We start from the raw sequence: 23,610 nt of genomic DNA, 5'->3' as shown, positions 1-23,610 counted from the left end.
ATGCTTTTTTTTTTTAATTAATTAATTTATTGATTTTTGGCTGTGCTGGGTCTTCGTTTCTGTGTGAGGACTTTCTCTAGTTGCGGCAAGCGGGGGCCACTCTTCATCGTGGTGCGCAGGCCTCTCACTATTGCGGCCTCTCTTGTTGCAGGGCACAAGCGCCAGACGCGCAGGCTCAGTAGTTGTGGCTCACGGGCACAGTTGCTCCGCGCCATGTGGGATCTTCCCAGACCAAGGCTCGAACCCGTGTCCCCTGCAATGGCAGGCAGATTCTCAACCACTGCGCCACCAGGGAAGCCCACGAATGCTTTTAAATAGAAATCTCTGGACACATTTCTGATAACATCCAACGAATAAATCCCTGGAATTAAAACTGTATGCATGTTTCCTATGCCATTCACTGACAACTGTCCTCTGGGACCATGAAACTGACCGGAGCCTCACTGCAGTGTACACACAGGCCCCTCCTCCTGCAAGCCCACCAACACTTTGAGTTATTTTTTTTTTCACTTATTACCATTTTGAAAGTGATAATGGCATCTTACCAAATATTCTGTTTTCATTTCCTTGATTATCAACGAATATTTTAAAACACCTTTATTCACTCTAAAATCCTATTCTTTTTTGAACTGTCCAAGTGACTAGGAATCTTGTCCTTATGTCTTCCTTCTTGCACTGTCTTGTTTTATGCCTTATCCCATTTCCTCTCTCACAGGTGATTCACTAAGTTCTGTGGTCCAACCTGTTTCCCTCCGAGACTTAGGAAGACAATTGATGCTGACATGGCAGGGATGAAACTGGTACAAATCTACTGTAGGCTGGTCCCCGCCATACCCCTTGCCCTCATAACCTTATACAGAATAGAAGAAGGACACCAAGGCGGTACTGACTCTGACTTCCTCTTCCAAGCAGAGTCTCCAGAGAAATGCGTACCAATCGAGACAAGAGCAGAGCTACGGAACCCTGTGGGGAACTGAAAAGAGATTCCGATGGAATTAAGTTGAAAGAAAGTAAGAACAAGACTAGTATTTAGTGAGGGAATAAATGGATGAACATAAGTTGCATTTATCTTTTGGCATTTAATAAATCATTTAGGGTATGAAAGAGTTCTTTTTCAATAGTAATGTTTTCCAGAAGAGATAAGAACTAAAAGTTTAGGAGTTTCAGATTTGTAGATGCGTTAATAGGCAAAACGTACTATTATTCTTTTCATCATCGCTATCGTTGTTGTTGCACATAGCTAGGAAGTTAGCATGATGTTTAAGGCTTAATCTGTGTACTAATCGTAGTGATTATATTTAACTATAATAGCTGTCATTTACTATCTAATACATGTCAGGTGTTAAGTACTTCTAAACATGATCTCATTTGATTAAAATCCAGCTCCGGAACTCTGAAATATCAAGGCAGGCCAGAAGTGGAGGTAACTGCGTCAAGTTCCTTAAGCCAAATATGAAAAACAATGAAGGGCGCCTAGGCTGAATGCTTAGTACACTCTGAAGTTCTGTGTTTGAGATTTTTTTTTTTCAAAGAGGAGGGAATGAAGCCAAGGCAACCTCTGAGAGGGCCAGAAATTCCCTGCCTGGGAAACAGAACACATCCAGGGACACTGGAGCTCCCAGGAGTCTCTAGGCCAGTCCCAGAAGGAAATGTGTTCTCGGGCTGGAGGTATTGCAGTGAAGACAGAGAAAGGCTGGCTGTTCAGGGCTTAAAAGAAAAAAATGTATTCACTCAGGGCTAAAGGACTTGTGCAACTTTGAAAGAAGTGAGCACGGAAGCAACGAGAGGACAACCAAGGCTGCTGCAGGGCAGGGAAAACTGCCACTGAGTGCAAATCTCAGGACCTGGCTCAAAGACCCCGGGGAAAGAGAAGGGGCTGGTATGTACACCCCATGAGGACAGGGACATACAAGGACCATACAAAGTACAGACATGGAAAATATAAATAGGAATAGACAACAAATTCTTGTTGGAAGAATGAATGACTGAGGAAGTGAATGAATGGGTTCGAGGTTGCAATACCCAAAACACGATGCTAAGCGCCAATTCGCCATATACTCATGGTCTGAGGTTAAATAAAAGTCATACACAGTAGGTTTTGAATAAATTCCTTTTCAAAGCAAATGTAAGTACAGAAAGTGAGAAAAATCTTCTCTTTTTTTGGCTGCATTGGGTCTTCGTTACTGTGCACGGGCTTTCTCTAGCTGTGGCGAGCAGGAGCTACTCTTGGTTGCGGTGCGCGGGCTTCTCGTTGTGGTGGCTTCTCTTGCTGTGGACCGTGGGGTCTAGGCACGTGGGCTTCAGTAGTTGTGGCATGCGGGCTCAGTAGTTGCGGCATGTGGGCTCAGTAGTTGTGGCTCGCGGGCTCTACAGCACAGGCTCAGTAGTTGTGGCTCGTGGGCTTAGTTGCTCCGTGGCATGTGGGATCTTCCCTGACCAGGGATCGAACCCGTGCCCCCTGCATTGGCAGGCAGATTCTTAACCACTGCGCCACCAGGGACGTCTGAGAAAGAAGTCTTTATCCTTAACATGGGCTGAATGCTTGGTCCCTGCTGGCCAAAGACTCAGTCTGGTTAGAAGGTAAAATCATCTGTTGCAAGAGAGGGGCCAGTAGTCCTCTGCAGGGTTTTTAGAATGGCTTACTTTTCCTCTAAACCAGAGCATAGCAATGGAAAGAAGGAAATCCTCTCAAAATGCAACTGTTTTCCTCACCATGTGTAATTCAGTCATTGTTTTGTTTTTGAGCCGTGTGAGTCTTCAGGAAAGTTGTGGTCATAAACTGAAATGAGTGTGTTGTCTTGTGAAATGACAGTTTATTTGGAAAAAGATTTTTTTAAGCAATTGGCTTCCAGAGACTGGAAGCTATTCCCTTGCCTGTGTGTCCTAGAATCTAATCGGCCTCCTGGATACAATTTCCCAGAAGGGAAAATGAGGGCTTATTTTCCTCCTATCACCTTTTTATAATACGATGAGACTCAAATAATCCCTGGGCACCTAAGGTTTTAATATTCCATTCCATTTAATCAAGTTCTCTCTACCTCTTTAACTCTTTTTTTTTTCATTTTCCTCACCCAGGCTCACTCTTTACAGCCTTCAAACCCCCCAATCAAACAGGCTCCCAACTTCTTGGGCTTTTCTTATCTCCCTGCCATGCCATCCTCCTTTGCTGTTGGTCAGACTGTCCCAAGATTCACCACCATAAGTGACAAAGCCCTTCAGCTCTTGTCTTTCGATATTTTCTCATGTATCTAAGAACATGTAGATTGCTTAGGACGTGAATGTCAGCCTTGGGGTTCCATGTCTTTCATTTTACTTCTCATTTTGTTAAGATTTTGGCTTTTTAGAGCAGTTTTCGATTCAGAGCGAAATTGAGGGGAAGGTACAGAGATCTCTCACGTACCCCCTGGTCCCACACCTGCATGGTCTCCCCCATCATCAGCATCCTTCACCAGACAGTGCATTATTACAAGTGATAAATCTACATGGACACATTATAATTACCCAAGGTCCATAGTGTACTCTGGCTTCACCCTTGGTGTTGTAACATTGTATGAGTTGAGACAAATGTATGATGACGTGTATCCATCATATGATATCACACAGAGCATTTTCACTGCCCTAAAAATCCTCCATGCTCTACTTATTCAGGCCTCCTTTCACCCCAGCCCCTGACAACCACTGATCCTTTTACTGTCTGCATAGTTTTACCTTTTCCGGGATGTCATATAGTTGGAATCATATAGTATGGAGCCTTTCCAGATTGGCATCTTTCACCTAGTGATTTGCAATTGTTTCCTCTGTGTCTGTTCATGGCTTGAAAACTCGTTGCTTTTTAGGGCTGAATAACATTCCACTGTCTGGGTGTATATATTTACCTGTTCTGCCGAAGGGCATCGCTATTGCTTCCAACTCTTGAAAATCATGAATAAAGTTGCAGTAAACATCCTTGGGCAAGTTCTTGTGTAGACCTAAGTTTCCGACTCTTTAGGATGAATACCAAGGGGCTCCATTGCTGGGTTGTATGGTGAGTATGTTTAGTGTTGTAAAATAACCACCAAACTGCCTTCTGAAGTGGCTGTACCATTTTGCGTTCCCACCAACAACGGATGAGAGTTCCTCACCAGCATCTGATGCTGTCAGTGCTCTGGGTTTTGGCCATTCTAACAGGTGTGTAGAGGCATCTCATTGTTGTTTTAATTTGCATTCCCCAAACGACATATGCTGTGGAGCATCTTTGCATATGCTTCTTTGCCATCTGTATTTCTTCTCTAGTGAGGTGTCTGTGAAGGTCTTCAGCCCATTTCTTAGTTGGATTGTTTGCTCTCTTATTTTTGAAATTTAAGAGTTCTTTGTATATTTTGAGCTGTGTTTATATATATATATATATATTTTTTTTTTAACCCTCATGATCCTTACTATTGGGGGTATTTAATAAATATGGTCGTACTGGCTGACTCATGAGAAATCTCAGAAAGGGAAGGATCTGTTTAATTCAGCTCAAAGTTTGTGCGCAGAGACTAGGATCCAGGCACTATACCAGGTGTTATGAACAGGAGCTTGGCCCTACCTTAAGGATCTTACAGTTTAGGGAGGAGACAGAAACATATGCAAACTCAGTGAGATATTCCAATTGCAACAACAGAATGCAAGCAAGATCTGAGGGCCCATAGAAGCAGGGCGCTTCAAGTAGCCTGGTGGTGTCAGAGGGGGCTGAGATCCGGGGAGAAAGCGTTAGGACAAGTGTGAATAGGAAGCTCTTTGGGAAAACGGTTTACAAGAGTTATTGCTCTTGGGAGCAGCTCTGAAGCGTCAACTGCCGTGCAACCTGTGTGAAGGAGACCACTTCTGAAAGCAGCAGGATGGAATGGGAACTTGGACAGAACAGTTGGAGAGAGGATATTAGGAACTTATGATACTGTTGCAGAAGGGGTCATGGCTAGATATATACGTTCGGTAATTTTCCAAATGATTGAAGAAATGTGAAAACGGATGGGTTTCTAAAAGACAACACCTAGCATAAGAAGAGTTAAAGGATGTAGAAGCCAAGGAAGGAAGAAGAACGCAGTGAATGACGTGGGGACCAGGGTGGGGGGGAGCAGAGAGGCACAGAAGCCAAGTGCACAGAGGTCCGCCCAGATTCTCAGGGGCTGGAAGGCAGTGCAAAGATGCTGCTTGGTCTTCGATGAGCAGAAGGCATTTCTAAATCGCGCTGGGCTGCAGGCAGTATGTCTTTTGCATATAAAAAAGCATCACGTGGTAGAGCCTGGTGCTTGTTGCTATCGATCTGTTGCCGTCCTTTTCTATCTGGACACAATCTGAGCTGCCACCCAAGACCAAACAACAAGATACTTCACATACAAAGTGACACAAATCCATGACGTCTGTACCTAACACGGAGCAGTGATGTTAACAGAGCTCTTCCAGCGCCGATATCCTAAGACTCTATTAACACATATTTCAAATGCCTCTGTAACAATAAATTATATAATTGTAAAGAACATAGAACATTAGAACAGAGCCCCAATTATTTTCATACGGGTTAATATGAAAGAAATAAAACCTGCTGGTTGACCACAGAAACTGAAAGTTAACCTTAAAATGTGTTCCCTCGCTGGGATGGACATCTATACACTACCAAATGTAAAATCGATAGCTAGTGGGAAGCAGCCGCATAGCACAGGGAGATCAGCTGGGTGCTCTGTGACCACCTAGAGGGGTGGGATAGGGAGGGTGGGAGGGAGGCGCAAGAGGGAGGAGATACGGGGATATATGTACATGTATAGCTGATTCACCTTGTTATAAAGAAGAAACTAACACAACCCTGTAAAGCAATTATACTCCAATAAAGATGTTAAAAACAAAATGTGTTCCCTCAAATGCATCAATAACTAGTAAAGGGGAAATGTACAGACTTTGAGGTCAGACACATTTAGGATTGAGTCTTAGCTCCACCATTTGCCTGTTTGCTACCTATATGAAGCCAGATAAATGAGTCATTTATGAACCTTATTTATTCATCCTTAAAATTCGAAATGGAATTGAAATAGCCTTGTTGCTAATATAATTGGACAATATTTGAGGTTTTAATTTGTTGTTTTATTTTTCCTGGTGAGTGACAGCCACTGGCTGAGCCCTGGCTGAGCTCCTTTTAATAACAGAAACACCTCTGCCGCTGGGGTTTCAGCTGGGCCCATGGTGCCAGCCCCTGACCGGGTCTCCTGACCCCCGTCTTACAGCTCCGTGTGGCCATTTTAGGTCAAGGCAAAGGGAGTGAGCAGAGGTGGTTTGTGTGACTCCAGGTCATCCCCTGAGCCAGACTTGCCCTGAATCCTGCTCCCTGCTCCCTGCTGGCTGGGAGATGGCACAGCTGAACCAGCAGCCTTGGAACCAGAGACAGGAGCCACGTGCTGCAAATGGTACCGTGGACCTCTTGGTGCTCAGCTGTACATCTGGCCGGGTGGCCTGCGTACTTTCGAATTGTTTTATGGGGAGTCGGGGTGGGGGGGGAAAGAGAGAGAGAGAGGGAGAGAGAGAGAGAGAGAGGGGGAGACTTCCATTTATTTAAGCTACTGTATTTTGGGGTTCCTTTCCTACTGGTTAATTCTCATTGTCATCTTTGCCTCACCCCCCAACTTACACTAGCTCATAGTATCACTGCTTCAGAGGAAATGTGCGACCAAGCATTTATTTTTTCCCTTTGTTTTCTCAAAGCTTAATTCCTAAAGTTACTTAGGGAATTTCCTGGTGGTCCAGTGGTTAAGACTCTGTACTTCCACTGAAGGGGGCACAGGTTCAATCTCTGGTCAGGGAACTAAGATCCTATAAGCTGTGTGGCGAGGCCAAAAAAAAAAAAAGAAAATGTTCATCATATAAAAAGCCAGGTTTAGGTACAACATTGTAAATCATCTATGCTTCAATAAAAAAGTATTTTAAAGGGCTTCTCTGATGGCGCAGTGGTTGAGAGTCCGCCTGCCGATGCAGGGGACACGGGTTCGTGCCCTGGTCCGGGAAGATCCCACATGCCGCAGGGCGGCTGGACCCGTGAGCCATGGCCGCTGAGCCTGCGCGTCCGGAGCCTGTGCTCCGCAACGGGAGAGGCCACAGCAGTGAGAGGCCCGCGAACCGAAAAAACAAACAAACAAAAAAGATAAATAGAAATTGTTCAGGTGGGAAGGGGGGAAGGACAGACGCAAAGATCCGGAGGGGAAGCCTGGTGCTCGGGGTACCCGAGCAGCTGTGGTGCAGAAGGGCTGGGCCAGAGTGGAGGGAGGATGGAGGGAGGGATGGGGGGCAGGTAGGAGTCGCTGGTCTCTCCAGGGCACTGCATGGATTTTAGCCAGTCATTGCTGGTCCTCCACAGTGTGCAACACGATTTGTTAGTCGTGCAAAATGCATTGACAGGGAGGGAATTAAAGACCCAAGGCCAGGTCCATGTGGCAGCACCTGGGTTATCTTTCCTCTGGACAAGCAGGCTCAGTGATTCCCTCCACATCTGCATTTGGAAGGATCTCCAGCCTCATCTGGACTGTGCTGGAGTCAGGTGGGATAAACCATCCTAGGGTTAGTATGACGTCCTCATTCCTGTGGACTGTGAAACACAAGGGCAGAGGCTACTGGAAATTCAGGAGTGGTGAACAGATGCAGCCCCCTGGGGCCTCCTTTCATGACAGCTCCCATACAACAGGAAGGAGCCAGGAAGACGGCAAAGCAGCACGGCCCCACTTCCTGTTTAGTTTGCACCGGCCCCTGCCCGCACCTGAGTGGTTGTATGCCAATATCTCCACCCACTCCATGCACCTGACTCCCGTGTCCTGCAGGGGTAGCCTGGGGACTGTAGGCTGGAGTCCCTGCCTGCAGTTTATGTTCAGGGCACACCAGGTAGGATCACTGCACTGGCCAAGCGGCCCTGGGGTCAGATAAGCTCTGGAATTTGAAATCTGGTCAGAACGACCACAATTTTATGCCAGAAGGCCTGAGCCGGTTCACCACGGAGCCAAACTCAGTATAAAAAATCATGGCCCACAGCTCAGTCAGAGGCAATTTAATTAAAGTGAGTTGGTTATCTAGGCCCAACAAGGCTCGCCAATTTGTAACTTGGCAACCAGAAGCCATGTGGGTTTTGACGGATTTTTGTCCTCTGTCACCCAGGGGCATGCTGGGGCTTGGTCTGGCTTTCTTTCCCCTTCCCATCACTATGGCAGCTTCCTGCCAAGGTTTGCATTCATAGCTGTTGTTTGTTTGTTGGTTTGTTTTTTAATAAGCATGGACAGTTTGTGGGTAAATGAGAAGGGAGGTAGGGAGAGAGTGGGTGTTGAGGGGAAAGGTGATCTTCTTATAAATGTACCTGCGAATGAATCTATGACAAATAAAAATGAGCTTGGGTTTACTGAGTGTGATCTCTTCACTCACCACTATAATTAACAGCTAAAACACATACACTGCTTGCCACAGACAAAAGTGCGGTTCTAAGCCCCCTATCTCCATCACCTGATATAACAACCTAGGAAGCAGGTGCTCTTAGCACCCACCTTGTAATGTTGAGGCACCTTCGGTGGGTTGAACAGTGACCCCCCCCCAAAAAAAAAAAAAATTCACGTCCACCAGGAACCTCAGAACGTAACCTTATTTGTAAATAGAATATTTGCGCAAGAATGGAGGTGAGAGCACACGGGGTTAGGGCGGCCCTAAATCCAGTGACAGGCAGCTTTATAGGGAGACGACACACAGAGACACAGAGAAGGGACCACGTGAAGTCGGAGGCGAAGAGCTCAGTGATGCACCTACAAGCCGAGGAGCCCCGGAGACTGGTGGCCACCACCAGAGACTGGGAGAGAGGCAAGGAACACCGGATTCTCCTTCAGAGCCTCCAGCAGGAACCAAACGACCCTGGCGACACCTTGATTTCAGACTTATGGCTTCCTGAACTGGGAGAGAATACATTTCTGGTTTTTTAAAGCTCTCCGGTTGATATAGTTTTTTATGGCAGCCGCAGGAAACCAACATAGCCACTGAAACCCTTGTCCAAGGACACGCGGGCGTCAGTACAGAGCCGAGCAATCCTGATCCAGAGTCTGTGCTCCTGTCACTCTGCTGAGATGCCTCCAGAGCTAAACGGGTCTGTGGATGCCCTGAGAGGGTCCCTAGGGCCTTCATACCTGGTTTTCACTGTGTCTTTAATGCCCCTGACTATTGTATTCTTGGTGATAAGCCATTCAGTGTTCCCATTTGCTGCAATGTTCCTGTGTTTGCTTCGGTGGCTACCAGATTACAAGACTTGTTAAAATAAATATGCTGCGATTACCTTAACATCACTCAGCATTGCCAGTGTTCCCACTGATATAAAACTACTGGAGTGATACAAATTTTAACAAGAGTTTGAATTTGGAAGTGATAAGGTTTTGTGATACGTGTAATGTGGAGTGATTTCAGGAGAAGACATTCAGAAATGTCGGGTTCAGACTGAAGACAGCTAAGTTCAGAGGCAGTCTTTAGACTCAGCCTCCAGAGGTATTTAATTTGGGGTGACCTAAAAATCTGTGCCTCTTCTGTTTTTATCAACCATTTTCGTTCAAAATTCGTGTTTGTTTTCAATGAAAAGTATTTTTGAGGTAGCTATCAATGGACAAGGATGGTGTTGAAGTATTTTTCAAAAAATCTGATTTAGTATATGCTCTCACGACTATCAGAACATTTTTTTTTCTTCAAGAAGAATACCCAAATCTATAGGTTGGATCCAAGCCTGACAGCGTTTTCAGGTCTGAGGATCTCCAGGCTGTGAAAATTACACCAGTGTGAAATTGGAAGCTACATCTATGTGGGTAATGAAGGCCTCTCCGTTCCTGGCCCATGGGAATTACATCTTGCTAATACCTTTCTTGACCACAGTTTCCTAAATTCTGTGCAGCATGAATGTGGACTTCAGGGGATTGATAATGGCATCGACTCTGGTACTCGCCCACAAGCTCCGCTGGCTCTGCCACAGTTTTCTGGGTTTCTCATTTAGGGCAATTTTTCTTAGCCAGTTTTTGTCTTTCATCTCTAAGTCCACAAATGTAATAATCACAACCCTGGAAATACTGTCTTCCGCTCCTGCACGTTTTTTCACTTTATTCAGAGTGTTTGCAATAGGTATACGCTTGTTGCATTTTTTTTTTAGCCCAGTATTCAGGGAGGGTGTTTCAATGGAGTTAAGGAGACAAGGAGCTAAAGCAAATGTGGGAAAAGCTCGTGAAAATGTGTCAGACCTCATTTGCAGGTTCCTTTCAATTTCCAGTTCAGGAAGTTTGGGGGCATTTCCTCCCACAAGTTATAAGCTCTATGGAATCAGGTCCATCTTGCTATGGCAAATATCACGGCGTTTAGCCACGTGATCAGATGTGCCTGCAAACACGGCATGTCCACGCCTTCTCAGAGAATCTTCCAGAGCCTGTGGACTGCAGGCCTGAGGATCCACCCTTCTCACAGAACAGCCGACTGGACCCAGCGCTGTTCCTGACGCGAAAGGAACCATCCACAGAGGTCTGTCCTGGGGAAAACAGGGTGGGCTGGATCGCACTCTTCTCTGGGGGTTGGGAGTGCGATGAGACAAAGTCAGCAGCAGGATGGAAGCCCGTAGACCTGAAGGAATGGGGGTGAATTTTATTCTCTGCTCAACACTGGAGTGAAATTCCATCTCTACTTCCTGCCCTTTCTGAGACCAGGTCTGTGAAACATCTCTGTGTCCCTGTAATGAATTCCCCTTCCCGACACAGCGGCTTTAATTTACAATCAGTTGCCTGGATCAAAACACAGAGTGAAAAGTGACCCCGGAACAGAGCTTCCCCAGACCAGTCCAGCCAGCCCTGCATACACCTACTTCCTCTCCTTCCTGCCGTGCCCTACTCACAGTGTGGCGGGCAGGTGGGGGGGGCAGAAAAGATAGATGGACACAGCCTGAAACGGATGCAGCCTCAGAGGTGGCTGGGAGAGACAAGGGATCCCACAGAGCCAGCAGGCAGAGTGCGGGGAGGGTGAGGCAGCGGGGCGGGGTGGGGGGCGGTGAGGAAGGTGCACCAAGCGGAGAGAACCAGGCCCGCGAAGGTGGGCCAGGCTGTGGTCAGCTCAAGGATGCACACGGGTTGACTCCTGTGATGGCTGATGTGACTGGGCCAAAGGGTTGCCCGGTGAAACATGATTTCTGGATGTGCCTGTGAGGGTGTTTTGGATGAGCTGAACATGTGAATCAGTGGATCTCCCTTCCCAGTGTGAGTGGACACCACCCAATCCATCGAAGGCCCGAACAGAACAAAAAGAGGGAGGAAGGAGACATTTGCCCTTTTCATTGTGTCCTTGAGGTTCTTCTGCCCTTGGGTGGAGGTTTATACCATTGGCTGCCCTGCACTCAGGGGAGGTCTTTGAACTTGGAAGATCTCTGGACTCAGACTGGAACTAAACCGGGGGCTTTCCTGAGTCTCCAGATTGTGGGACTTCTCAGCCTCCATAATTGCATGAGCCAATTCCTCATAATAAATCTCTTCCTATATAGACCCTACCGGTTCTCTTTCTCTGGAAACCCTGACGAGTTCAATCCCTTATCTCCTTGTTGGAAATGCCTGCAAATGAGACAGGAGACACGGAGGACCAAACAGTTGTTTTCTTAAGACTAAGGAGAGCAACCATCCTAAGATTTTGATACATCATTATTACTACTAATTTTTTCATTTAGCTCATAAGCATTTTTTTTTTTTTTTTTTTTTTTTTTTGGCGGTACGCGGGCCTTTCACTGTTGTGGCCTCTCCCATTGTGGGGCAACAGGCTCTGGACACGCAGGCTCAGCGGCTATGGCTCACGGGTGCAGCCGCTCCGCGGCATGTGGGATCTTCCCGGACCGGGGCACGAACCCGTGTCCTCTGCATCGGCAGGCGGACCCTCAACCACTGTGCCACCAGGGAAGCCCTCATAAGCAATTTTTTAAGTATGGGTTTTGCATTTAACAAAATCCTATTACGGGAGAAAAAGCAGGCTTATACATGATTCTCTGTATGTGCATAAAGATAAAATTTGGTAAATTGGTAGATAAAGATTTGGTCTTTCACCCGATGTTTCCAAACCAGCCTCGTATACACCCAACGCATGGGGGACTGACCTCAATTTTCACTTTTCCTCTGTCTTTTTGATGTCTTAGGGACAAGGCATCAAGATGATGGTGGAGTACAATTCATCTTTGCATGCTTTCCAGGAGAGAAGCACGGTTTCCAGGCTGTGACCATACAGAGTGCTCTACATTCCAAACTGCAGCTGGCAGCTGGGTGTTAATGGACTCTTCCCAGCGGTGCACCCGGCTAATGGCCTCTTCCTGGCACTCGGTCAAGTATCGCTAATGACCATCAATCACCTTGCCCACACCAAAAGTGAGTCTACTTTCGTATTTAAGAGCCAGCCAAAGGTCTCTCCCTTTGGCCACAAGAGCCAGGGGACTTGGACGTACAGCCTAATAGGGAATGATTTTTGAGAGACAAGATGTGCTCAGTGGTCAGAATGACAAGCTTGGGAAAGGATTCAGTTTTGAACCAACAATGCCTTGTCAGGAAGACATCAAACTGGAAAGGACAAAACGTCTTTCTGTTATGAGCCCATCCATCAGTTTGATGGGGATGTCAATATCAAGTATTTGTGAAACTCCCAGTTACACTAGATGGATCTGAAATGACGACTGGCCCTCAGGGCTGGACTTCTACAGGTGAACGTATTGGAATTAAGAACCTCACGCTCTCTCAGCTCCCTGCTCCTCACGTACACAGAGTGGCAGGAACTCTTTCAAACTAGATCAACTGGGCGGAATTTATAGGGTTGATGACCCTTCTGCTCTGTGGGTGGGGTTCGCATGTGGACCCTGCATCCATGTCCCTCTGCACTCACTTCGCCCTCAGCTCTTCCTAGGCAACACTGGAAGTCCACAAAGCAGACGCGCAAGATCACATCCACCTGCCAAGATCAGGGATCCCAAAGCCTCGTCATTCCTTTGCCGAAAAAGATGAATTGGCATGATTGATGGGTCACCCCCCCCCCCTTGTCTTGGTACCTCAATCTGAACTCTACCTCCGTCAAGAGTGGGAAGGGTACGGGGGCTGGAGGAAAACAGAGCAAACTCAAAGGGATTAAAAATGACGGTGTCAGTTAAATCAATGGGTCCTTTGCAGTTAAGTGAGGTGGGAGGGCAAATACTCCCCGAGGATGTGTCAGGGATGGTTTTGTTCTCCCCCCAGAAAAAGGAGGTGCGTGAAATGTCGATTTTCATCATCCTGTCCCATTCACTCATGATGTTCTCTGCTTCCCCAGTTTACAGATGCCAAGGGACCCAAGGGTGAACAAAGAACAGTTTTAGTTTCCTACTTTGATTTAATCCTCATCTTCTGATGGGAAAATCCTTGCCTATAATCCTCGATATTTTAATTTGAGTTTATGCAACGGTAAACCAGATTTCAAGGAACAGAGCTATCGTCCTTCATTAGGTCAATCAATCAATCGACAATATAGTCTTCAGGACTGGAAGAAATCTCATCTCGTTACCATCATCATCAGTTGCAAAGTCTTCTTTTGTTTTTTAAAATCTTTCGGCCACCCCACGTGGCATGCAGGGTCTTAGTTCCCCGACCAGGGATCGAACCCGCGTCCCCTGCGTTGGCAGCTCACAGTCTTAACCGCTGGACCACCAGGGAAGTCCCTGCAAAGTTTGCATTTTAAAGGGGAGAAAACTGCGGCCTATAAAGAGGTCAGGTGGCATGTCCTGTGCCTCTTAAGTAAAATTGTCGGTGCTCTGGCGTGATCAGAGTGGGCAGCTGCTGGCAGGAGGAGAGATGAGGGCTGAAGGGATGGCCAGGGCTCCTTGGGGCTCCACAGCACAGGGCAGCGCCTGGCACAGGGACAGCATCACCAGTCCAGGGAATAAGGACGTACAGCGGCCAGTGGTTGGAGGTTTTCACAGAAGCGTTGCTTCCAACGTGAAAGGTTGTCTCCTGAGATTGCCATGCCTACCACTTAGGGTTAAAATGTAATAACGGCTACCACCGACGACAATTTCAAAAACGTCTTTACTAGGAGAAATATGTGATTTCCCTCCCTAATTATTTTCTAGTTTTGATTTTTTTTTCTAGTTTTGATTCTTTTTTCTAATTGCTTTATTTACTGCTCTATCGTGTCTAAAATTCTGGGAAACCACTGCCTTAAGCTAGAACGGGTCACTGGAGATTTTTAAATCAGAGAGTAACATGAACAGAGAAATAATTTGGGAAAATTAATTGTCCTTCAGTGCATAGTATCGACTTTAGTGGGAAGAAAATGGAGTCAGGAAGCCTGTTTAGAAAATTGCAACACAATCATCACAGAGTGAGAGGAGTGAGCTGGGGGTGAAGTGAGGGGGGACACAGGGGCTGAGACAGACACAACCAGGCGGAGGGGAGGCAAAGATGACTATGAGATTTCCGGCCCAGCTACCCAAAGGATGGTGATTTACACAGGGACCAGGAAAACCTGGAGAACCTTGAAGAAAAAAAAACCACCTGATTCATTTGGTGATAGCTCTATTTGGTTTGTGGATATGGTAGATGCATGATGGAGATGGTCCAATTGGAATTTGGCGACGCAAGACCAAGATTCTGTAGGGAGGCTGAGGGAATCCTGTGGGAAACCCACGAAAATGTGGCATTCACAAGAATGGAAAGAAAAGAGACCCACAGAGGACCAAGGGCTGGAGAGGGTAACGTGTCCTTCACAGAGGATTGTGACGGAGACTGAGAAGATCAGGAAGAAAGGAGAGTTTTAATATGGAAGAAACAGTGCTCAAGACCTTCCTTCCTTCCTCCCTCCCTCTCTCCTTTCCTCTTTCTTCTTTTCATCCATCCATCCATCCAACTATTTACTGAGCACTTAATATATTCCAGACCCTGAACTTGGCTCCAGACAAGCCAAAGGCTGCAGTCTAGGTACGGAGAAGGCTGAAACAACCAAAGAAAACGATCAGGTTCTAAGGAAGGGCGGGGCACAAGGCCATCAGCCCAGAGTCTCCTAGCTCCCTCTCTGCTTTACTGTGCTTTTTTGCTCATGACCTCTGGTCATGCCCAGAAGCGCTGGTCAGAGTGCTGAGTGGAAATCCACAAAATGTGGACAGCAATACCAAGTGTCAACCCACTTCTACTGTAGGGCAGACTACCATCACAGCCTACGTTACAGGCAGAATAAATTTAAGCAAGGACCATCAGGATCCTTATCCAAGGTAGGTAGGCTCAGCTCAGGGCACCTGGCCACAGACATCTGACAGCACGCTTCCAGTCGGGGGCAGCGGCTGCTGCCCTGCACCTTTGCAAAAGCTTTACTTAGTTCTTTAGATAGAAAAAGTGCCTTAGTGGCAAGATATAGAAACTCCTGGCTGAAGGGAAGGGATTCCTTTTTAACTAAACATCAGTCAATGGAAGAAGTCCCCATGATCAGTGCTGTTTACAGACAACCTTTGCTTTTAATAAATCCGTGGATCCAGAATCACAGTTTAGAAACAGAAACAGAAGTGTGTGTGTGTGTGTGTGTGTGTGTCTACCTATATACACACACATACACATATGTTATATACATATATACACATAGATGCATACATACCTTTCAACAAAAATTTAATGAAACACACAAAATGAAAACAAAATAATTACAACTGTGGTCAGCTATGAAGAAAATATATATGGTTCTACTATATAAGGAATAAGAGGGGGCCTACATTAAGTTATATTTAATCTCCTCATCTTGGAGATGAGGGTGAAGGCCTTATTAAATTCTTTAAGTTGTTACATGTTTTAAGTGATTTCTTCAATTAAATTGTAAACGGTAACATTGCATTGATTTTTTTTCCTTTCTGAGAATTTTAACTATTGGATTTAATTATTCCATTTATATCTCACACACATGCCCCAGGCTTCTGAGAAATGAGAGCACTTGTAATAAGTCAAATAAATAAAACACATTCTCAGATGACTTTACATTAAAATTTGACGGTCCTTAAAAGTTGCTGTTTCCTGTAGGTTCATCCTCTTTAAATAAAGAGCACTTACTTTTGCTCCTTTCTGACATCTGATATTTATGGCAAATTATTCTTAAAACTGTGTTGTAAAATTTGCTATATTCAAAGATACGTGGGTCTTAAGACTGTGCCCATCTCCACTCTTGCCAGCTCTGATCACTAAATGCTTCCTGTATTGCTTCACCTCTTACACAACAAAACAAACTTCCTTATTTTAAAAAAGCAAATAAACGAAAACACTTGAGACTCACAACAATATACTCCATGTGGAGCGCCTAGTTTCACTTTCTGGGTGGTGCTTGTTTCTAATATTGTCTAGAAAACACCATACTGTGCCATTTACTCCAGGCAGTTGGTCACTGCACTGGAACCACCGATGTGCACTTGTTCATGTGAGCTTTTGCTAAGATATGACGGTCTCCTGCATAGCTCAGCCTTTGGATCTGGAGAAATATGACCAGAATGCAAACAGGAGTCCAGGAGCTATAGCACTGGGGTCCCTGCCACAGCCATCTGCCTCCATAGGAGGGGAATGGCCCCACAGACCCTTTCCAGGCGTGGATATCATTCGTATGACCATTTGTCGCTGTGCACCGTGGGGCGGTGGGTCAATGACAGCAACGGTCCTATTACACAGCCCATTTAGGCTGTAGGAAATGCAGCAAGGCTAACAGGCAAAGAGTACCATGGAGTTCATTATATGGTCCATGCCAGCTGGAATGTGCCATTTCTAAATATTGCAATTGTGCTATATAATACATAGGCTTATCTGGAAATAACCATTTAACTTGCAGAGGTCGTCATCATCTTTTAAAAAATGTAAGTTGTGAATTGAAATATTATACCTTTACCAAACCCCAAAATAGCCACGTGAAGAAGGAAGATATTGAAGCCCGTGAAATCTGGAGTGTGCATAGTCACACAGCGTGACTTTATGTTGCCCAAATAGTAAATGAGACAGACGTACTCACTTGAATAGATGATGAGCGGACCAGAGTAGCTCAACATTGAGGGTGAGGGTATAGCATGTTCTACAGTGTGTTTTATTCTAATTATGTATAACGTACTAAGGTTTTTAGTTATTTTATTTAATCCACTAGTGTGATACTTATACCAAAATCAGGATGTGTATTGATTTTAATATCATCAATGGTAGTTAATCAATATCAGAAACACCTAATTCTTATTTTTTTTAAATGAGTTTATAGCCCATGTCAGTACCTCTGAAGTCATATACGGTCAATGCCATTACTTGACACCAATGTTTCTGTAGAATGAGAAACGCCATGAAGCAATATTTAGATAATCTAATCTAGCATTTTCCAAAATGTTTACCACGGAATAAGAAACCTTTATGATTCTCTGTAGGAAAAAGGGAGAAATGGTGATTAAATAAGTTTAGAAAGTGCAGTATTTGCTACATCCTAGCTCCCAGACTCAAATGCACTTGAGAAATGAAAGTTTCGTGTTTGTTTCACCCAGTACTTTCCCAGCCCATTCTCTTTCCCCACAATCCTGAGCATTAAATTGTTCATGAAACCAGAGTTCCTTAGAGCATACTTTGGGAAGTGCTATTTTAAAGGGATTTTATGGCCCAAATCAATTGTGGAGAGTCAAGAATAACTAAAAGTAAATGACACAACTGAGGTCTTACTGTCTTTAAGAGGATTAAATCTTTTTCCGAACATGGAGGTGTTTGGAATACCTGTTCTTGTATGTGTCTCAGATGCAGGGAAAATTCCTCGGAGCACTAACAGCTCCTCAACAAGCCAGTTAAGAATTTTAAGCAAATAAGAGGGATGCTCCTTTTTGCAGAAATGTAACATCTCAAAAATTGTGGAGTCATTTTCTATTTTGTGTTCAAATTTATGCCTATTTCAAAGAATATGAGAACTTGTTATTAAAGGTGCCTTGTGACTAAAAAACTGAAATGTCCTATATGAAGTTTTATATCATGAAGAAAAACAAAATGTATGGACCCACAAATAGTGGAATTTTTAAAATCAGTTTTCAAAAGAGATGTAAAATCTTCCGACTTCTTATAACTTAAAAGGTCCACGTTGCAATGATTTTGATATGAGTGTTTACCCTTTCATTTTAAATTCTAGTGGTGATTTTTGTCTTTTTATCGCTCAACATCTAGGCAGAACCAATGTATATGAGACAGTATCTCAGTGTCCTCTGATATGTGGATAACACCCACTTAAATTTGGGGTCATCTCACCTTGACATGTTTCATAAGGAGTTTAGTTTCTTGATAAAAGCAAATCAAAGGCCCTCGTCTTCGTAGGCAAAGTGTCCTTGGTTTTAAAGGATAATAACTACATATGACATGACACAATTGAACCACCTGTTACAAAAATGGGCTTTCACAACACAGGTGTGAATTCAAAACTGAGCTCGACCATTTTGGAGCTACGTGGCATCGTGTGGATAACTATACTTCCTTGGCGTTAGTTTTCTAATCTCTAGAGTAAATAATGTAGTATGTAGCCCACTGGTTCTTGGGGGGGAGTGAATGAAAACATTTGTTGCGTGCTGGCCCACAGTCCCCGTTCCTCATCTCCTAAAGGCTTTAGAAACATCTAGTGGAAAATGAAGGGAGAGAGGTAGGGGGAAGAGGAGGAAAAATTCACCTGTTGTGGTTTTCATTTGTGGGTTTTTTTTAATTAATTTTTATTGGAGTATGGTTGCTTTACAATGTTGTGTTAGCCTCCACTGCACAACACAATGAATCGGCCATACACATACAGATATCCCCTCCCTTTCGGACTTCCCTCCCATTTAGGTTACCACAGTGCATTAGGTAGAGCTCCCTGTGCTATTTTCATTTGTTTGTCATTCAAGTACTGAACAGGACAGTCTTCCTGTGTGTTTATCACTGATCCCATTTCTTTCCCCATCGATGGAGGTAAGTGCTATCCTAAGGACTGTGTTTGTAATTTCACTGTCTTTGCAAACAGTCTTCTGAGACTATGCTACATATCTATCTGTCCTCTACCTATCTCTCATCTAATCTATCCTACCTGGTTTTGCCCCGTGTACTTTTCAACTCTGAAAAAACGGCATCATACTTATATAGACTTCTGCAACTAGCTTGTATCTACAACTCGTTTGTTTATAGAGGTAGGTGATTCATTTTTATTTCTGAGTAATACCCCCTCACTTGAATATACCACAAAAGTGTAAGGCTATAGACTCAGGAAACGAATGGCTAGGTCAGAGAGTATTCATGTGTTCAATTTTATGAGATAATGCCAAATTATTGTCTAATATGGTGATAACCATTTATACTCCCACTGGCAGAATACAAACTGAGCTTACGGTTTCAAATCTCTTCCAATACTTGGTATCACCAGACTTCTTAATTTTTGTCAATCTAGATGATATAAAATGGTATTACTTTGCAGTTTTACTTTGGATTTCTCAGGTTGCTAATATAGTTTAGCATATTTCTATATGTTTATTAGCCATTAATTTACCTTTTGCGTGAAAGGATTAACCATGTCGTCTGTGCATAGCTCTTTTCAACTTTTTTTTGCCGAAGATATTTATTTGCAATTCTAACGCTTTCTTGTTTATATGTATGAAAAATATCTTATTCCAGGTCAAATTTGTTCTTCCATTATCTTTATGGAAACTTAATTAACAGAAATTTCTAATTTTAATGTTGTTGAACCCATCAACCTTTTATGGTTAATGCTTTTTATTGTCTTGTTTAACAAAATCTTTCCCTACCCTGAGTTCATAGGGAGGTTCCCCTATATAGACCTTTTAAATCTTTGCCTTAAATATTTAAGCCTATGATCCATGTGGAATGTATCCATTTTTGTATGGTAGGAAGTAAGATCCAATTTCAACTTTGCCATATTAGTCAATATTTGACTCAGCATCACTTATTGAATAGTTAGTACTCTCCAGTTATTTACAATGCCACCTGTATTATAATCAAGAGACCACAAATATATAATTCTTGTTCTGGGCTCTCAATTCTGTTCCATATTCTATCTGTCTGTTCCTGTACCAACATCATATACTTCTTTGATTACTATAGCTTTATTTTACAATAAAAAACTTTTAAAACTTTCCCCTTAAAAAACTTCCAACAACTTGTAAAATTTTTTCATGAAGGTCTTGTTTTTTTTGTTATATATATTTTCTTTTATTATTTTAGATTCTACTGTAAATGGTATTGCAGGGGGTGGGGAAGAGAATAGTTTCCAAGGTAGACAATTGTGCCATTTACCAGAAAACAATATGGTTTCTTCCTTTTCAGTCCTCCTAATTATCTTTCTTGAATTATTTTCTTGAATTTATTTTTACTGAATTAGTCGATACTTCAAAAGCAATTCTGAGCACTTTTGTCTTGCTGTGGATTTGAAAGAAAACACTTCTAATGTCTCACTATAAAGAATAACAATTGATACAGGTTTTTGGTAGATAGCCTTTATCAGTTTAAGGAAGTATATTCTTGTCCTAGTTTCTAAGGGTTCATTTTTTTAAAAAATTACAAGGTGTTGCATGTTATCATTTTTTTTCTCTATCTAGGTAAGATAATTACGTAGCTTTTAACCTTTTTGTTGTTATTATGGTGATTTATATTTATAAATTTTTAATGGTAAATTACTCTTGCATTCTTAAAATTAACCCAACTGGATCGTGGTTGCATTCAGTTTGCTAGTAATTTTACATCCGTATCCACAAATGAGATTGGTCAACAATTTTCCTTTTTCACACTGATCTTTTCTAGTTTTAATATCATAATATAAATTACGGGGGGTCCTTTTTTTGATATTTTGTAAGGAAAAATTAAGATTAAAAGAAATATTATGGACTTCCCTCGTGGCGCAATGGTTAAGAATCCACCTGCCAATGCAGGGGACACGGGTGTGATCCCTGGTCCAGGAGGATCCCACATGCCGCAGAGCAACTGAGCCCGCACGTCACAACTACTGAGCCTGCGCTCTAGAGCCTGTGAGCCACAACTACTGAGCCCGCACACCACAACTACTGAGCCCACGTGCTGCAACCACTGAAGGCTGCCGCACCTACAGCCCGTGCTCCACAAGAGAAGCCACTGCACTGAGAAGTACATGCACCGCAACGAAGAGTAGCCCCTGCTCGCTGCAACTAGAGAAAGCCCGCATGCAGCAAAGAAGACCCAACACAGCCAAAAATAAATAAATATGTAAATAATAAATAAATTTTTTAAAAAAGAAATCTTACAACCTTAATCCAGAAAAAGCCTTATTATGCTATCTGCATCTGAAGAACTTCATTGGACCAGATTAAATTATATGGTCTATAAGTGTTTGGATAAGTTATGACCTCAATAGTAAGTCCTAAGGTGTTCCCCTCTGAACGTAGGAGTTGTCTGATCTATCCCATGGTTGATGGGATACTCCTCACCAGTTGAATGAAGAGTAAGAGAAAAGCAAATAAATTTGGTCTGGGCTTTAGGAAATGTTTTTATAGTATCCTCTAAACTCAAATCAGTTTAAGAGGCATATGATAAAGATGTTAAAATTCACAATGTAGGAAATATTAACTGATGGTTGAAGCACAATTTACTGCCCTATTTTGCCAAAGAAACATAGCCTGGAGGAATAATTTCTGGTCTACCTTCTTTTGTGCACAGCTCTAAAACAACCCTTCCCCCTACCCCCTGCCAACTCCCTGAACTGAGAATTATACTACAGATTTCCGTGGTCAGTTCAGGGAAGCAAAACCTCAAGCTCAGTAAGATTGAGGGACTTGCCCAAAGGATACTACGGTGCTTTAAAATGAAAACCTATCACACCTGAACATCTTTTGGCGCTGTCTATGTGTTTGCTTGTGTGAATATGATCAGTGACAGCTGGGCATTCAGGACAAGTTAATCTTTTCATTCATTTATTTATTCTTCATCAACATTTATCAAGTATTCACTATAATCAAGGTATAGGGCTAAGTATTATGTAGGCAACATAAAGAAAATATTCCATTAAGTGAGCATTTACTAAGTCCCTCTAAGCACAAGGCACTCTGTTAAGTATTGTGAAAATTATGAAGTTAAGACAACATCGTTTCCTTGGATGCCCTTGGAAACAATATTGTCCTAAATGTGCTCACAATCTAGCATTTTTATTCACAGTAAGCAGGGCAAAACTTCTTAAACTGTGCTGAACTATATTTTAGTTAACTTTCGATTTTATTTTGTCTGAGCTGATCTTGTACTGGTAATAAGCTTTTATTGATTCAACTCTGTTTACTGACTCAGCAAATAAATGTGTAACGGTAACCTGTGCAAAACAGATCCCGTCGCTGGGGAAAGTGTTTGACCCTGTGGCACAGGAAGTCTTCTCGCGGCCTGATCTCACTGCTGAGTGAAAGGTAGGAGGTGGATAGATAGGTGAACTTTAATGAGTTTGGACCTCTATCAGGAAATGACTCCACAAAAGTATGTTTAAGATGCCCCTTCGTTGCCACATCGTGCAGAACACACAAAGTCACCGAAGACAGAGAGTACATCAAAGGGTACATAGGGCTGACAGACACTTGAAGAGGACTTGGGTTAGTGAGAACTGCAAGGCCAAGCAAGCAGACGGCAGGCCCTTCAGGTTGACATGCAAGGCAGGCGGCCGGCACACACAGAACAATACGAAAAGGGCAACTCTCAGTAGGAATCAGTTGACGATGACCACCGAAAAGATGCAAAAATAAAGAATCATCTTTTACTAGTAAAGAATCATCTTTTACTAGTAACAAAAATAAAGAATCATCTTTTACTAGTTACTAGTAACTCTGGTATAAGAAAATGACAGATCTCAACTCAGACTCTGGGACAAGCATTGGGTAAGACACCTAGAAAAGAATCAACAAAACTCGAAAAAGTTTTCATCAATTTCTACCAAGAAAGAACTATAATTTTTTTACCCAAATTCTGCTGGATATTCCTTATTGTTATGCATGTATGTTTATTCTTAATGTATATAAATAATAAATTATTCTTATCCTACTGTGTGCAATCATTTTCAGCAAATTATATTTTGGCATTTCAATATTCTTCAATACATGACCTGCTTAAGTTATTGCTATAAGCTGATAGAAGAACTGGATTAGCACCCACCAAACAATGTGATCAAAAGTCTGTTACTCAGAAGAGAGAAAAACCAGGAATGCATCGCCCTTTACAGAATGGTGCTTAAATAAGATTTACTTCTGTCTGAATTAGATGGTCTACATTAGCCTTGAATTTTAAGACCAAAAACAACAAGGCAATGAAGAATACTGTGAAGAACTACCCTTCCTTGTCTATAACTGAAACCAACGGGTTAGTTATTTGATCCAGGATGACAGACCTCAAACACCACTATAAAGGGTGTTATTTGACCTCACTGGATGAAGAAGCGCAAACTCTTTTTTTCCCCCAGCTTTACTGAGATAAAATTGACTCTTCTGAAGGCAGAAAACTGATGTCCAAATTCTTTCATAGGGAATTACTGAATGAAACTGCCTAACTGGTAGTTGTTATTTTAGAAACTGAAATTACAATGGTAACGTACTATGGTAAGGAGCCCCCTTGGGTT

General features: G+C 43.2%; 1 protein-coding gene across 1 annotated transcript in view; it reads right to left on the bottom strand.

Moving 5' to 3' along the window:
• XKR4 (XK related 4) overlaps positions 1-23,610 on the bottom strand; it is a 312,511-nt gene that overhangs the window by 185,710 nt on the left and 103,191 nt on the right. The gene's annotated exons all lie outside the window — the stretch shown is intronic.

This window comes from Phocoena phocoena, chromosome 17 (assembly GCF_963924675.1).
Source record: "Phocoena phocoena chromosome 17, mPhoPho1.1, whole genome shotgun sequence".
NCBI classification, from domain to species: domain Eukaryota; kingdom Metazoa; phylum Chordata; class Mammalia; order Artiodactyla; family Phocoenidae; genus Phocoena; species Phocoena phocoena.
Note: the sequence above shows the minus strand (reverse complement) of the source record. Positions and strands in the feature narration are given on the sequence as shown.